We start from the raw sequence: 17,316 nt of genomic DNA, 5'->3' as shown, positions 1-17,316 counted from the left end.
CCCAAATTTACCCGTGAAGTTTGGCCCCGAGCCCCCTCCTCTCTTCTTCCCCAGAGCGGGGGGCCGAACCGCCGCGAGAAGAATGTGTTAATTTTCTTGCTGGGGGAAGTTGTCCTCGCCCGTAATGGGCTGCTTTCCGGCGGGGAGCGCGGGGTGCGCCTGGCTTTGTTTATTTGTAGGATCAACAGAAAGTGAGTGACCCCAGTTTTTAAATGGGGGGCCGCCTCCGGGACCTGTCAGAAGAGCTGAAGCACCCAATGAGGGAGCAAGATCGCTTTTTGGTCTCCCCCCCCTTCAGGAATCGGAAGGGGTGCGCGGAGTTGGGCTGGTGACACGGGCTGCAAGGAGGAACCTTGCAGATTTGGGGGGTTCTGTAGGCACTCATCCGGGAAGACTTGCTCCCTCCTCTTGTATCCTGCGACGGGGGTCTGAAGGGTTGGCAGCCGCGCCCTACTTTGCCCCCTGGACCCTGGGTGGTCTGAGAGTCGCGTCTTCGGATAGAAGGGGCTGAGGGGGGGGTTCTGGCGAGCCAGCCTCTTGACCTCCGCCTTAGCCTGCGCCGCGGGCGCTGTTCGGAGTCCTAGGTTTTGTGGTGGGCCCGGCCCCCCCGCCTCTCCGCGTTTGCGCAGGAAGCGCTGAGGAGGGGGCGTGTACGTTGGTTCGGCCCTCGCCCCCGCCGGAGCCGCCCCAGGGCGGCCGGCAAACAGAGTCCCTTTCAAGTTTTCCGCTGGGGCCGCCTGGCGGGGGCTGCGTGCGCGGTCGCTGCGGACTTGTTTGGAGCGCTATTTGAACGCCCGGCGCCACCTCAGCTGCCCCGGCCCGCGGGGGCGGGAGGCGGGGGGGCCGGGGGATGGCTGTCCATGTAACTGAGAGCATTTAAATTAGATGTTTTTAGGGGGCGTGCTGGCCTAAGCTTGCCCTGATCCCCCTCCCGAAAGACCCTCGTACCCTAGGTGCCAACCGTCTTAGGAAACCCAGGAACCCGAAGCCTCCTCCCAAACCCCTTTTTGAGAGCGATGCGGGGAGACTGAGGCCAGCGCTACCTACTACTGCGTAGTGTTGATTTAGCAGTTTCTCTGGATGAGACTCAAGCAAGAGCTTGGGGCGGGGTGAGCGGGTAGTGGCCCGCTCTGCAGCTGTCACCCCCTTCCCAGAACGGAAATTGTCCTCTCTCCTTGGGGAGGAGGGAGAGGGGGTGATTTTTGCCCTGGGAAGGGGTGGGAACAGCTGAGGGAGGTTGGCCTCTGAGTTTTCAGTCAGCCCTGGGGGTCTCGGTAGAAGCCCACCGCTCCCACATGCCCACCTCCAATCCTGGCAGGACCTGGGGGCTCTCCCAGGGAAGCAAGAGCTAGCTTTGCACCTCCCTCTCCCATGCCACCTCCCTTTCCAAGGTGGGGGCAGAGGTTCCTCTGCAGAAGACAGACCCTTGGCTGACTGGCTGTCCGTTGGCGCCTTATTTATGTGTGTATTTGGGCCCGGCTGTTTTCCCGGCTCAGCAGGTGACCCTGGCCAGGGCCTCCTATCTCTCCCCCGACAGAGCCTGTTGACTTACCCGTGGGCCAGCGGCCTCGTCTTTATCACGTGAGGCCTGGAATGTCCACCCGGCAGGGCTGGGCTGGGTGGGGGAAGGGAAGGGGAGGGGAGGATTCTGCATCCTGGGCCCAGGCCAGCTCAAACCTGTGTTCTATGGGTTCCTACTGCGGCCCCCAACTCTTGCTGCCTCTTTCCAGCTTCTTGCCTACCTTCTACCCATTTGGCAGATGTGAAGCTCAGGCTTATGGGAGTGTGGGGGGCAGGGTTGCATCTGGATAAAGGATCAAGTCTCTGGGAATTAAATACCCCACCTTCTTTAGGACCTCATCTAGTTATTCATGGGAGAGTGGAATGGAGATGGGGGTCTCTCTGGGAGGGAGGGGTGTAGGCTGGGCTGAGGTCAGCTGACTTTCCAGGATGCCTGATAGGGTGGAGGAATGGTGGGATACTGATGAGCCAGACCCAGGCCTACTTTCTTAGAGCCTCTGGTCGGGTGACCATGAAGTCAGAACTAGCTCCCCAAGCACGGTGTTCTGAAGCATGCCTTAATTGACCAAGGATGGGGTGGGGCTCACTTATTATTACTGTTGTTATTATTATTGCCCACTCTTTATATATAATTTACTTATTCATTCATTGGTCCAGTGTGTATTTTTTGAGCACCTACTGTGTGTCAAGCCCCACCCTTCTGGGAGTGCAGAAATGAATCACTGACTCTGCCCCTGCTCTGGAGGCAGGCCCAGGGTAGAAACTCCACCCTCTTTCCCTACCCCCTGGGGCCCTGAATGGGGCTTTCCCATTTTTTTCCTGGGGCTCTACCTCTCTTACCCCCCACCACCTGGTCCCATCATAGCCTGTGTGTGTGGTTGTATGGGTGTGCGTGTGTGTGAAGTGCCCTTGATTAAGTGTATTAATAGTTAAACTCTCGCTCATAGCTGGAACTCACCAGACCACAAAAAGCCTCCCCAGTTACTCACGCACTACTGCCCAACAAGAATATCCCACTCAAGTTTTTTTTGCTTTCTCTTACTTCCCCCTTTATTCCCCCCAACTCTGAGCCCACCTCCCAGGCTGCGGGCAATAAGAAAGGACTGCCCCCTCAAAGACCCAGGAATCTCCAACCATTCCACCTGCCCCCTAAAGTCAAAGGCAGTGTCAGCTGCTGGATGAGGCTGTGTGGGTCTAGTCTGTTGGTATGAGATGTGGGAATCTGGGTGGTGTGTGTGCTAATGACTCAAGACGTGTTTATCTGTGACTCTGTGTGTTGAATGCGTGTCTGTCTGTCTTGGGATGTAGGAGTCTGAGCATGTGTATATTTGTGAATCAGGACATGTGTCTATGGATCTAGTAGTTGTTTGTGTATGCATCGCATATACCTGTGTGTTTGTGAACCTGAGAGCCTGTATCTGAAAGTTGGATTTGTCCCTGTAAATCTAGGAATGTGTATATTCTGAGTTCTGTGTGCTTAGAATTTTGGAGAGGGTGTGTTCATAATTTGTGTATATCTGTGTGTTTTATATATGCTTGTAAATAGCGGAGTGTCTCGCTCCCTGAGTGGTGTATCTGAATTGAGAAAGTGTGTGTGACTCTGGGAGTGGCATATCTGAGCTGTGCTGACAATGGTCTATGTCTGTCTTTGGTGGCTGGTGTCTATGTTCCTTTCTCTTTCTGTCTCTCCCTCCCTGATTGAGGCCCTGAGTGTGTGAGTGTATGTAATGTTGAACCTCTCCCACCCAGTCTTTCCCCTCCCCTGCCCTCCCTGGCAGTAACTGGGCAGCCTCCCCATCTGCCTGCCTGCTGGGAGTTTTGGAAGCCATGGAGGGAGACAGGCTGGGGCCGGGGTGACAGCACGTATCCACGGCGATGGCAGCCTGTGATTATGGGAATAAAAGGATTTTAAGGTCATGGGTTTATTTTTCTGTTTTGTTTTGTGTTTTTCCCCCCTTTGGTGGAGCCATTGGCAGCAAAGGACCATTGCTGTGTGTCTGCAGGTTGGGAGTCTGTCCCCCTGCAAGTGAACATGGATCTGCAGGGCTTTCCTGGGAGCATGAACACGTGTGTGTACATGCATGAGTGGAGCCTGTGAGAGCGCGTGTTCCTATCTTTCTGCTCCCCATGGGAGAGTCCACAGGACTGTTCCCTGGGGGAGAATTCTCAGGAAAACTTCTTGTTTCTGGGTGTTTCATGGAGCTGGAACCCTGTAGTCCTGTGTGTGCTGAAGAGCGGTCTGGCTCCAATCTTTGCCCACCTGTCTCCCCCTCCCTGCCCACCCACCCCCCATAGGGTGTCTCTGGCCAGAGACTGGCTAGGCCCAGTCACCTGGGCCAGGCCACATCTCGGGGTGTCAGTGCCCCTGGCCCTGCTCCAGCCCCTGTAATTGCATTCTGCCGCCTAATCCCCCGCCAGCTCAATTAGATCGCAAATTCTTCTTCATTTCCTGCCTCTGATGCTGGCCTCCCTCTGGGCTCACAGGGCCTGGGAGGGAGGGAGGGGATCTTGCCCCCTCTTCTGCCAGCACTGAGGGCTCTGGAGGTGGGGGTGATTAGTTCCTGGCACACTGGCCCTGGGGTGCTTGTTGCAGCCCTGGGGGCCAACAGGACAGGGCTTTTTGGACCAGCCTCAGTATCCCCATGCTAGGGGAAGGGGCTTGTGTAATCTGGTACATGAGCTCTGGGTAGGCAGACCCAGACCCGGCAGATCACTCTGGCCAGGCCCCTAGGCAGTGCCCTCACTGTGGGTCCCCACAGGCTCTGCCCATCTCCTGTTCCCAGAGCAGTTGCTGACGACCCCTGGCATAGCAGTTGTGACCTTGTTTTTGACCTTTTCCTGTTGGCTGTTCCAGGCACCAATAGGATCACTGGGCTCCCCTCTACTGGGTCCTCCTAACCTCCTGCCTTGACCTTGCCTGGGCAAGTGTATTTGACCACTGACTCAGGAGTCAGACCTGACTCCAAATCCTGGCCATGTCACTGCCTCGCTGGATATATGACCTTTGGTCCGTATGTGTTCTTTCTATGATCCTCAGTTTCCTTATCCCTGAAACGGGATAATAAGAGTGCCTGCCTCACAAGGCTTTTTTCAGATTAACACAGGGATGGCTGTGCAGTGCCCAGCACCAGTGGCTAACCCACAGTCAGCATTCAATAAAAGTTGGCTTTTATGGTGATGAGGACTTCATATCCCCCAGTGAAAAGGAAGACAGAACACGTGGCTCATGGTTAGCATTTCTGTCTCCATTCTGCTAATTACCAGGTGTATGACCTTGGGTACATCACTTTGCCTCTCCGGATTTCTCTTCCCCATCTGTAAAATGGGACCGATAATGGGTCTGACCTCACAGGATTATCTGCATGCAGTTGCTTGGCCCCAGCTGCCCCTGCAGGTGTTCAAAGTATTACTTGTTCTCTTATTTCTTTCCTCACACCAAGCCTGGGTGGGGTGGGGCTGGTGAAGACGCAGGCTCAGGGACAAGGGGACTGGCCAAGGTCATGAGGCTGATAATGGGACCTGGGTGGGTAGGAAGGCTACCTGCTGGCTTGCTTGCCCGTTTACTCGCTGGCTCAGCTGAGCTGTGAGGCATGGCCTTCCCTCCTGCTTGTCTCTGTGGAAAGTGGTGGCTTGGCTGATTTTTTTTCTGTAAAGGGGAAGCTGGATGTCTACCCCCTTCTTCCCCAGGAGGCGCCTGTGGCAGCGGCTGTGCTGACAGGCCTCCTGGCCCTCTTACTAGGGTGGCTGGCAGCTCTGGAAGGCCGGCTGCGTGCAGATCAGCCAGAGGGAAGAGGGAACCGCAAAGGTCCCCTGCCATCACTAATCCCTACGGCCCCTCCCACCCTCTGCCTGTCCTCCGTCTGGATGGAAAGACAGAAAGCAGCCACAGGAGGAGGAGAGCTGGGGGAGACTTGCTCTGCTCAGGAGGTGATGGAGGGCGACAGACACGGGTTTGGGAGGGGGTCTGCTTCAGGGTCCCTGTATCTCCCTGCTAGTCTCCTTATTTCTATGACCTCTGTCACTCATTGGCCTAGGGTCTTTAATATTTCATGGCCTCTGGAGCCGGCCCCCTGCCCCAGCGCACAGGCCCCCTTTGTCTGCCTGCTGCCCCCCACCCAGGGGCATCCGTGTCGCTGGATTGCTGAATTACTGACCCCAAGGCTGCCTCTGCCTTCCCCCAACCAGCCCTGACATCATCCCTGTCCCTCCTGACCTGCCTCCCTGGCACCTCTGCCTGTCACACCCTCCATCTCTCCTGCGCATTCTCTCCCCTCCTCTCCCGTCTCTGACTATCTCCCTGCCCTTTCCCTCCATTTTCCTCTTTTGTTGGCCTTCTCCTTCCCAGCAGAACAGAAACCGCAGCAACTGGTGCGCCTGTCTGCCCCCCCCTCCTGGGTCCACCCCTTCCTGCCCCCTCCCCCCAGCTGTGCTGGCCATGAGAGCTGGTTTTATTTATTTTTCTGTTTGTTTGGGAAGAGGGCAGTGGCAGTTCTGGGCCCTGGCTGCTGCGCTCTGCCTAGAGCAGCGGGCAGGCGGGCCGTACTGGCCTCCCAGGAATGTGGCCGGGACGCCCCGCGCTATATTTACTTCCCTCCAGCTGCTGGCCCCAGCAGGGCAGAGCCAGGCCTGCCCGGTGGCCCCGGGGGAGCCCTGTACCCACCCTCCCCTGTCCAGCAGACCCCACATGGCCCTTGGGCCCGCTGTTCCCTCTCTTCCCCATGACCTCCCTTGACCTCCTCGGACTTGCCCCGTCTGCCAGCAGGAACCCTCATGTGCCCTGCCAGGACAGGCATGAAGTGCGGGCGCTGGGGCCTGATTCGTGTGGGACAGCACCTGGCAGCCTCCACACCTCCACCTAGGGGCCTAGCCTAGGCCTGTAATCTGGTGGTCAGAACTATGCAAAGCATCTTTCCGGGCCTCTCCCTACCGGGCCTGGTCCTTGCTTTTGCCATGATCCCCTCGGCTCTGCTATGATCACTGGCAGGGGTTGGGTAGGGTAGGGTGGGGGGCCTGAGCCGGCGTCAGCAACTGCGTTCTGTTCACTGCTACCCCGCTTCCCACATAACCTGCTGGACCTCCCAGGTTTCCCACATAGACGCGTTCATATGCATGATTAAGTTCTTGCACATACATGTGCAGCACACATGAACACATGATGGAGTGTACCTTCCTTGGAGGCAGGGCCATGCCTCTTGTCATTGAGTCCCTCATTCATCAGATGCTTATGGGATTTACTGAGCCCGCTCCTTGCCAGCCTTGCAATGGGATGTGGCAGTGATTGCTTCCTGTACCCCCAGTGCCTGGCACCAGCTAAGTGTTTGAAGAGCTTTAGCTGCTGCTCTAATCAACTGCTGTCCCCCAGTTATTACTGTAATGATCATAATAGGTCATAACAATGGTGATGACAATGGCTAACCCATCCTAAGCCCTTCCTGTGGGCAGGCACTGTGTGAGCAGCTTTCTAGCCTTCACTTCCTTTAATGCTCACAGTAGGCCAGTGATTTGGGTGCTGTTAGCATTCCCATATACAAATGAGGAAACTGAGGCTGGACAGTTTGTGACTTGCCTCAGAACTTGCCACTGACGAGTGGGATTGGGTCCTGGCTGAGCCCTTGACTGGCTATAAACACCAAGAGGACAGCCAGGGTTGGTCTCTATGGTCCAGTGTGGTGGTCCACACTGCCTGGTCACAGCAGGCACTCTGTAAATGCCTGCTGAATACAGGCCGTGCTCTCTTTCCTTCTCGAGGCCCCCAGACTCCTGGCAAGGGGCCTGGCATCTGGTGGGAAGATGGGCTGATTGGCTAGTTGGGTGAATGAAAGAATGAATTAATGAATGACCAGGTGATTGGCTGTGGAATTGAGTGTTCTCAAGGGACACCAGAATGGGGGATGTGCTTATGCTGGTGATCAGAGAGATCCACAGATTGGCTGTGGAGACCCACTGGCCCTGTAGAGGATTCTGGAAAGTGAGCTTGGGGGGCAGGGCTGAGAGATGCAGCCAGAGACCAGTAGGCTGCTGAGGCTGAGCCCTTGGGGCAGGTCATGTCTTCTCCCTGGACCTCAGTTATTCCATCAATCAAATGGGCTTGGGAACCTTGCCCTGGCTGGCTGCCAGCTGGTCTGGGCGCCTGAGAGGTGAGGGGACTGTGGTGGGAAGGAGGAAGCAGTGGGTGGTGAAGACAGGAAGATGAAGCGTGGAGCTTGGCTTGGAACCTGAGAAGCAGGGAGACCAGCCCTGACCTGACGCCCGTCCTCCCTCTGAGCTACAGGGTAAGGGTGCAGGCTCACAAACTCCTACCCACCCACTTTTGCTCTGGCGCGGGCTGGGCTTCCTGACAGCTGCAGCGTCAGTGGCTGTGTGTGCCACGAGGCGGTGGCCTGTCCTCCAGGACTAGACCAGCTGTATCCCCAGGCTTATAACCCCCCACGCCCGCCCCGCAGCCTCACGTCCGGGTCCTGTTGACCCTGATGGAAGAGCCCAGCCCCTCTCCTGCCAGACTCGCCTCCCCCAAAGCTAGATAGGAAATTGGTTAGCTGGGCACATAGCAGCAGGTAGGAGTGGGCTTGGCCCCCTTTCTTCCAGGCAGCGTCCATTCTTGGTGGCCTAGAATTTTAAGGCACAGGAGTCTAGAATCATAGAATGCTTGGAGCTGAGGGATTCTTGTCAGGATTCTTGTCGTGTTGGGATTCTAGAATCACAGAGCCATGGGCTTTACTGCTGGAAGGATGCGTGAATGGTCATGTTTCAATCTTGTTTGATGCTAGGAACATTGAGGATCTGAGGGGAGGGGCTTCCCTGTGGTGCCCTCAAGTGACATGAGTTCATACCTTAGACAGAAACCCAGTCCTGCCTCTGGTCTACCCCTCTTTGTAGATGAAGCCGGCTTGGGGAGTGGGCTGTGTGGGCCCAGTCAGGCAGCAAGGGGATGCGGCTGGCCTGCAGGCACAGGAGGGGTCCTCACGGCAGTGCCTGCCTGCCCGCTGCCCACGCTTCCCCGAGGCACCAGTGTGAGGAGGAAATGCAGGCTGTTGCTTCCAGCGACAGCCGGCAGGGCCGGGCGGCTTCCCAGCTCCCCCTCTGATTCACGGCCGCCTGCAGCTCCCCCTCCCCTGGGGGCCTCAGCAGCCCCATCTGTGCAATGGGGAGAGGAGGCTTTACCCCACAGTCTAGCGTCACAAGGACAATACAGTTGGGATTCTTTTTAAGACCACCCTTACGCTGTGGGAGAGTTGGGCGAGTAGTACTGAATAGCCAGCTGGGCGTTTGGACCCAGAGCACTGAGAAGTTCTGCTTGGAGTCGCCCTGATGCCTCCAGTAGCCTGGGAGGCTGAATGGGCTCCTGGGGCAGAAAGTGTGGTGGGTGGGAAATGATAGAGAAGGGCCCTGCAGACAGAGTCTCCTTCAGGAAGAACCCTGGATGGGAGACCTAGCTCACTGGGCTCTCTCCTGGCCTCGATATACCCATCTGCAAAATGGAGCGTGTCATTCCATGAGGTCATTCATTCATTGTCTGCTCTGTGCCTGGATATGTGCTGGGTACTAGGGATCCTGAGGCAAGTAGTGGGGAGAGGAGGGGTGTCCTTGGTTGCGGGGTGGGAGTATAATTTAGCTAAAGGGGTGACTCTGGGAGAAGGAATGAGGGTGGTGCCGGTGGGGGGAGATAAGGGGCTGGCCAGCGAGGCGCAATGTCCAGCGGAAAATCCCAGCTGTTCTCAGGAAGTGTTTCCTCCACTGGTCCCCTGGGAGGGAGGTGAGGCAAGCAGGAAGGAGGATGGTTGGGGCAAACAAGGCCCCCAGCCAGTCGGATGGAGACGTCCCAGGCCTGGCAGCTGGGCAGGTGTGCCCCTCACACTGCAGGAGGGCTGGAACACAGCCCCCCATGCTCTGGGGCTGGGCCTGTGGTGGCGGGCCGGGCTGCCAGGAGGGACCGGGCCATAGTCCAGATTTCAAAGCCTTCCCCAGGGGCCTCACGGTGCCCTCCGCCCTGTCCTGAGCTGCCACCGCAGGAGCGGCAGATGCTGTTTCATCGGCTGAGGCGAGTGGGAGGCCTCCGGAAGGTCCTCCTGGGAGGTTCCGGGGGGCAGCGGGGGCGTCAGCAGCTGCCGCCCAACCAGGGCTGGCTCATGGTGGCCTCCCAAGTCCCTCAGTTCCCCCAGGCCTGGGGGCCGGGGCTGGTGCTTCGGAATTGAGACTGGTTCCTCCCGCCTTCACTCCCCCTACTGCCCACCAAGCTTCTTGGCTCTGGCCCCCCTCCCATCCCTGGCTGCGTCTGCAGAGCCCCCGGGGGAAGGCAGGGGAGGAGGCGCAGCGGGCTCAGAACAGCGGGTGCCCGCGCAGCCAAGTATTTGCGCGAGCTGTCAGAGACAGACAGGCATGTGGGGAATTTGGTGCGTGTGGGGCTGGGGGAAGCAGCCGGGTGGGCAGGCAGGCAGGAGGAGGGAAGCTGGGGCTGCTTCCCCCGCCTGTTGAACCCTGGAGAGACCACCATTCTCCCCAGCCCAGGCCAGAAGGTGCATCCGGCACCTTCTTCCTGCCTGTATCAGTAGAGTGGGAGGAGTGGGACCGGGACCCTGGCTGATGATAGTGCTGACACTGGGGAAGGGGTGCCCTGTTGAGGGCCGGAGCCTGGGAGAGGCTGTCTGGTGGAGTGTGGAGCCAGGCAGGAATCCGGGTTGTGCCCAACTGTGGCCTGCAGGAAATAGCAGCTGTCACGCTCCTGCATCTCCCCCCACCCCAAGCCTGGCACGACTTGTTTCCTGGCCAGGGTCCGGCTGAGGCAGGTCGGAGGAGCCTGGTATTGCCCAGCCTGGGCAAGGAATAGGCAGGGTGAAGGGGGCCATGTTTATAAGCCTAAAGGTACTTGGGGTGCTGGGGAGGGCTCCCCCAGGCATTCTTTTGCTGAAGCAGGCTGGAGTCATTTTGAAGGAGGGGACCTCAGCCCCTACCTCCCTGGACAAAGACCCCAATTTAGTCACCTTTGTCTTCTCTCCGATAGTTCCTTTCAGGCAGGTCAGGGCCTAGAGCTGAGTAATACTTGATGTTTCCTAGCTGAGAGCCCAGAGAGGGGCATACACTGGCCCAGGGTCACACAGTGGGCTCCCTGGCTTTCTCCCTACCCTCATGAGGGTGGGGTCAATGGGAAGAGGTGAACATTGGGGGTTGCTAGGGTGGGGGGCTATATTTAGTCAGTCCTGCAGAGCCAGGGGGCCCCTGGGAGCAGCTGTTGGTGGGGGGGGCAGACAGAGGCCTAGAGCTGCATTTAGTCTGGACAGAAATATCCTCCCCCCACCCACCCACCCACCGGCTGGGCGGCCAGGCTGCGGGCTTGTCCCCTGAGGGGCAGCTTGCCTGGGCCTGGCGGCCGGCAGGACAGCAAGATGACCCGATAGGCTTTTCCCAGCTCAGGTTTCGATGAAACAGGAACCGGAGCCGTAGCCTGGGCTGTGGGGGCCAGGGCTGCCTCCCCCCCGCTTCTCCCCTTCTCCCCATGATGCAGCCTCCCCTTCTCAGAGGCCTGGGGAAGCAGCAGGTTATTTATCAAGCTGGCCTCCCTGCCGCGTCTGCCCGAGCCTCCCCCCACCCCCTCCTTTGCGCTGGCGGCCATGAGCCCAGCAGAGCAGGGTGAGCTAGGCGGGCTGGCGGCAGGATGAGCTCAGGAGACGTGAGTCACCCGGTCCCCAGCAGCCCCACGAGGCCCTGCGGCCTGGCAGGCAGCGCGTACTCACGCACGCCCCACACGGCACCCCTGGGGGCACACGCTTGGGACAGACGGTCACTCAGCACACGTCGTTCCACACGACCCAGCACACACGGCTGACCCCCACGGGCACGGCCCAGTCACATTCACTGTGCACACTCCAGAAGCACGCTCTCTGTCACACTCATGGCCCCAGCCTCTGGCGCACACGCACACTGGCACACGCAGAGGTGAATGGGTAAACAGAGTCACACGTGGGCGTGCTGGGCCCCTGGGACACGGCTCCAATAAGGCAGTTGTGTGTCTGCTCCATCCTGTCACGGCCTCAGGCCATCGTCCTCCGGCCACAGCTCACCCAGATGGTGCGGAGAGTTGGGCCAGGGGCGCTGACGGCACCAAGCCTGGCACGCACATGTGCGCTCTCAGCGTAGTTGAGGCTCCATTCACTCAAAGGCCCCTGTACACACAAAAGAGGCCCAGCCCTCGGCCATGTAGAGTCAGCTGAATTCTACAAGGTGGGCACGGGAAGGGAGGCATTTTCCCACCCCTCAGGCTGGCTCTCCGGGGGAGGAGGCCCAAGTCTCAGGTGTGGAAGTGTTAAACCCACTTGCCCTCCAGTATGGGGATCTCTGGTCCAGGCAGAGCCTGTTGGGGGTCGATGGGGGAGGGATGCAGAGGAAAGGCTGGAGAAGGAAAGCCATGGAGAATCGATTTTCCTGGGAGCGCCAAGTGGCCAGCTGCTCCCCCCACTCAGGGAGCTGGGTCCTTGGGAGATTGGGGGTGCCAGAGACTGGGGAGGAATGAGACTCCCTTGATCTAGGGGGCTGTGCCTCAGGAGTCTGTCAGCTCACACTCCCTGCTCACCCTGGCACCCGTTTTCCTCTGTCCTCTTGGTTCCCAAGCCCCTCGTCATCCCCTCCTGCCCTGCAGCCAGCACCCTGAGACTTAGAATTCGGAGTTAGCCCCTGGTTCTTAGTCCCTGGCCTGCAAAATGGATACAGAGTTGGCCTGAGTACAAGGAAGGGCTGGGCTGCTGCATTAGAGGGATGCCCTCAGGGAGCCTCTATGTTTCTGCTGCCTGTTGGGGCCGGTGCCTGCCTTCCCTGGAGTGAGCAGAACTGGGGGTACACCCATTTTTCATACACTGAAAAGTACATCATTTTTCAGATGAGAGAATTGAGTCTGATGGGGGTGGCTTCATGGTCATTGAGGGCTTTGGACACAGTCACCTAACACTCAGACTGCAGATCATTCTGGGCCCACAGGATTGAGACAGCCTAGCAGAGGTCAAGGGGCAGGTGAACTCGGGCCTATGTTGGCTCCCATCTCCTGGCCACATAGGTCTCCACCATAAAGGCCTGGACAGTGATCGGGGAGAAGAGAGGGGCCTAGGCATCCTGAAGAAAACAAACAGCAGTGGCCAGTCAGGAGGACTGGATGTCTCCTGAGCCATTGACTCTGGAGTTGGACAGGCCTGGGCTCCACACCTGGCTTGGTTACTTGGAGCTTGATTACTGCCTGCTGTGTAAATCATGGCCCAGTGTGTCAACCTCTCTGACCTCACTTTTGCCACCTGTAAAATGGGTATGACCCTTATCTCTGTGTCTTAAAACTGCAAGAGCTGAAGTAGGTGGTGGGCTGTGGTTCTCACCATGTAACAGTTGGATCTCCAGGTGAGTCCAGCCCTCCCCTCCACCTGTCTGCTCCACCAAAGCTGGCATTTTTCTGGGAGTAGTACCCCACAATGAGGACTCCTTGATTAGAATGTCTTGGATTTATCCTTCTCTAGGACTGTTCTTAGATGACAATGCTGGGGTGTGGGAGTGGAGAGGCTGGGCTTGGGGCCACAGAGAGGGGGAGGGTTGGGAATAGATTGGACCCGGGGCAGAGGAACCCGGGGTCCTTGGGTGGACATTTCTGGGGGCTTCACAGTATGGGTGGAAACAGAGAGCCAGCCATGGTTCCAAGACTTCTTCTATCCCCTAACCCCCAACAGGTAGCAAGGCCACAAGTTAGACTCAAGCAGGGACTTCCAGGTGGCAAACGTGGCCTTTGCAGGGTGGTGAGGGGCTTAGTATACACCTGTGGAAGGGCTCTTGGGACTGTGGGAGTTTGAAGAAGTGCTGATATAGAGCAGGCAGGTCTGGGGGGCCAGGGAGGTAGGAGGAAAGGTTGACAGGAAGTAGTGGTGGGTTATTCCTGTGGCCAGAAAAGGACAGCTGAGTGCTGCCCTCGTTGTAGCCTTCAGAACCCTACCGTGTGCTCACCTCCCCGTGTTCCTGCAGGTACGAGGACAGGGCAGGGAATGTTCTGTTTCAGGCCGGGGAAACTGAGGCATGAGGGATTGGCTCAAAGGCAAACAGTGGCAGAACTGGGGCTGCAACCTGGATTACCCAGCACTCCTGGCTTGAGCTGTCCTTGACACTCATTCTCGTGTTGGCTGATGCTGACAGTAAAAATAACAACACAGCTCTCACTTATTGAGCGCCTGTGCATGCTGGCCCCGCACTGAGAACCTCACATATAGCCTCTCTAGGACCCTGGTGGGGGTGGGGCTGTCATGGTGGGCATTTCACAGATCAGGGAATGGGCTCAGCAAGATCAAGGTCTGAGGTCACCTAGCTGGAGGCTGCAGAGTGGGAGAGGAACCCTGACTCCAAACCCCCCACTTGGACCCTTTCATGGCCTGAACCTGTGCCTCTGGGGGACTCCTACCCATCTCCCATAATCCACATGATGAGTAATGTTCCTAGTTGGGCCATCCCCTTCCCCACCTATGCCCAGCCCCATGACTCTCCTAGGGCCCTCTGTTAGCTTGGACCCAAGAACCTTGGGACTGCTGACCCCTTAAGCCTGGGGAGGGTGAGCCCTGTTGCCCTTGTCTTCTACAGACATGATTCACTGGGAGTGGGGTAGGAGTCCGGGCATTCCCCAGGGGGCAGATTGATGCTCCTTAGGGTTGCAGGGATCTCCTTGCAGACAAGTTCTGGGAAGGTCAGTTGCTAGTCTTGTGAGAGCTGCTTAGGGGCCTGGTCAGCGTCACACACCTCTCCCATCCCCACCCCCCACCTTCCTGGGGACTCTTTTCCTCTCTCTGGGGAGCCCTGCAGGGAGTAGTTAAGAAAGTGCCCTTGAGCTGGAGCTATCTTCCTCTTCGGTACACAGGGGCCACAGTGACGCACCCCACCGCCCCAATCAGTGTGCTGGTTAGCTAAAGAGAGCACCAGGCACAGCGTGGCCCTGGGTCAGGAATCACTAAAGGTCACTGAGTCGGGTTTATATTTCTGGAAGTTGTTGCTGGCCTTAAACAGGGGCAGAAAGTCTGGGTTTGGGGCCCTGTGCTGTTTGGCAAGTTACTTCCCCTTTCTGGTCTCAGTTTCTGCATCTGTAAAATGACTTGAGAGTCTGCCCTGCACATTCTCTGAGGTGGAGGTAAGTCACAGTCAGACAGACGCACTCACAGGCCCTGCACCTGCAACTGGTCACCAGGTCCCCTAGGCTCAGGGCTCCTGCAGACCTCATGTCAGCACGGGATCCAGGGGGAGCAAGGTGGGCTCTAGAGATGGGCCAACTTGGATTTTAGTCTCACCATCAACCACTTGGGTGACTTTACTTGAACTCAGCTCTGAGCCTCAGTGTTCTTATCTGTGAAATGGGAAGGCCATGGTGCCTACCTCTTTGGGCTGCTGGGAGAATAAGACAAGATGGTGTGGACAGAGCACCGGGCACAGACCCGATCCGTGGTGACCTGCCACACCCACCCGCTGTCCTCTTGGTTGCTGCACCACCACTGCCCCACCTTGGTCTCAGGGCTTCTGGGAAGGAGACAGTGCCAGTCTGCTGGCTCAGCCGGCTTGGCCACTGACCTTCAGAGCACCCAGGCTGTCAAGGCCACCTGACTGCCTGTTGGGCGGGTGGGGGCAGCGCCAGCCAGCTCCTCGCCTGGCGCTACCCGCCCCTGTTCCCACTCTCCTCTCCTCTCTGCGCCTGTGTGTGAGCTAATTAATCTCAACCCCTTTGGGAAATTAGAACGCCGCAGTCGCGGCCTCCTCAGCCTTGCGGTGCCGGTGCTGCTACTGGGCCCTGCCAAGACCCACTGTGGTTTGGGGGCACAGGGTGGGGGGTGGGGGCAGCAGGATGAGCTGGGCAGGCATGGGTGTCCCTGAGCCTTCCACCTCCTGGCTGGGGGCTCTGGCTTCTCGGCCCCCTCCCCTCATTCAGCATCCATAAGGAGGCCAGGCACTCACCCTGCCAGGATGAAACCCAACCCCCAGTGCCTCTCTGACCTCTTCCTGGGGCTAGTATGGTCACCCCCTAGTATGGTCATGTTCTATCTCATTGCGGGGTCTTCTCGCCTGCCCAGCTCAGGCTGATGGAGACAGATGTAATTATGGAATTTTCCCTGGGAAATTAATTTGAAAAAGTTAATTAATTGGTGGTTCCAGAGGTGGCAGGCTCCACGCCCAGCTGGTCCTACTGACGTCAGTGCTGACCCGCCTGGGACGTGCAGCTTCCCGGGCAGGCTGGGGAGGGAGATCCCGGTGACCTGGCTGGGCAGACCAGTGTCCTGGCCCAGAGGGGACACCTGGGAAGGGTGTGTCACCTGGACCTGATAAGCTGAACTCTGAACTGTGAACTCAGCCACTTGTTTGTGTGTTCACCAGGCCATTGTCAAGCTTCTGCTATACACTGGCCACAGTGTCTCAAGTGCCCCCAGCCAACATAGACTACTGAGTGTTTTGTCCAGTTCTTCCGAATCCCTTTTCTCAAGGGAAACCTCTAAACCTATTCCCAAAGTCTTTTCCATAGAGCTCAAGGGACATTATTGGGCCCATTGTACAGATGAAGCAACTGAGGCTCAGAGGGTGTGACAAGGCATTCAGCTATATTCTCCAGCAGGATGTAGTGGGTGTATAAAAGTTAGGCTTCTTCCCAAGGGATGAACACTTCCACAGGCAGCCCCCTCCCAAATGTGTGTGATAGGAGCCTTAAAGTTGACTGTACCCCAAAGAGAGGGCCAGAGAACATGGCCAACCCCTTCCTCCCTGGCATCATTGTGCTGCCTCCTTCCCCTTCCTCAGACATTTGTGGTACCCTGTATGTGCATATGGGGACTTCTCCCACCACCCCACCCAATCCTTAGGATGACCCAGCTGGGCTGAGGCAGGAGGCCCCATACCCTGGGGCTCCCTGGGTTATGTAGGGAACCCTACTGCCTCCTGGACCCCCTGCAGGGCCCTGGACCACAACAGCCTGACCAGGTTCTAGTGTCCAGAGGAATGTGGACTCTGTTACAGTCTTTGTCTACTGAGGATAGGCTGGGGCTGGGGCAGGAGGTGGCCAGGCCTGGGACAGGTCAGGGATATGACCTGTAGGAGGCCAGCAAGGTGAGGCACATGGGCTTTCAAGATGTTTGGGTCTGGGTTCCCCTAAGCTGTGTGGCCTTGAGTAAGTGCCTTAGCTGCTCAGAGCCTCATTTTCTTCATCTGGGAAACAGGTGTGATCATATATGCCACGCAGAGGGCTGTGGTGAGGCACGGGGAGGTATAACCACTTGAAGCATCTGACTTTGGCACCAGACTATTTCACTGCCTGGTGAGGCCGGATGGGTGGGAGAGCAGGGAGCCAATGGAACTGTGCAGGTGCCAGAGCCTGAGAAGGCCAAGATTTTGGAGGGGAATCTGGTGCATGTGGCTGGGACTGGAGCTGGAGGACACACGCGGAGGTGATATTTGTGAAGCACCCAAGAGCCAGCAGCTAGCGGCCCAGAGCCCAGGGGCCTCTAGGGGGAGTCCATACAGCATCTACTCTTGCATTTGTTTAGTGCATTTCCTTACCTCCAGGATGTCCCCAGGGACCAAGTGGGCCCTGCAGTTAATTGTGTAGGCCTCACCTCTCATAGTTGTTCAGAATAAAAGTGACTGTCGTGGGCAGGCTGAGCTGGGCATTTTGCATCCCATAGCCCTCTGATGTAGTCTGTAGTTCTGGGTTTCTTCAAGGTCTGACCTCTAGCCTAGGGTTTAAATGGACCACACCCATTCCCTGAGCATCCTGAGTGGGCTGGGTATGGGCTTAAAGGGGAGAAACTTCCTCTG

The 17,316-nt window shown here is 57.6% G+C and overlaps 1 protein-coding gene across 2 annotated transcripts in view; it reads left to right on the top strand.

Annotated features, from left to right (window-relative positions):
- The window catches only part of CXXC5 (CXXC finger protein 5), a 34,279-nt gene that overhangs the window by 1,512 nt on the left and 15,451 nt on the right, over nt 1–17,316 (top strand). The gene's annotated exons all lie outside the window — the stretch shown is intronic.

Source organism: Aethalodelphis obliquidens, unplaced genomic scaffold (genome assembly GCF_003676395.1).
Source record: "Aethalodelphis obliquidens isolate GAN/ISIS:26980383/991018 unplaced genomic scaffold, ASM367639v1 scaffold4, whole genome shotgun sequence".
Taxonomy (NCBI): Eukaryota; Metazoa; Chordata; class Mammalia; order Artiodactyla; family Delphinidae; genus Aethalodelphis; species Aethalodelphis obliquidens.
This window is presented reverse-complemented; position numbering and strand designations above follow the sequence as displayed.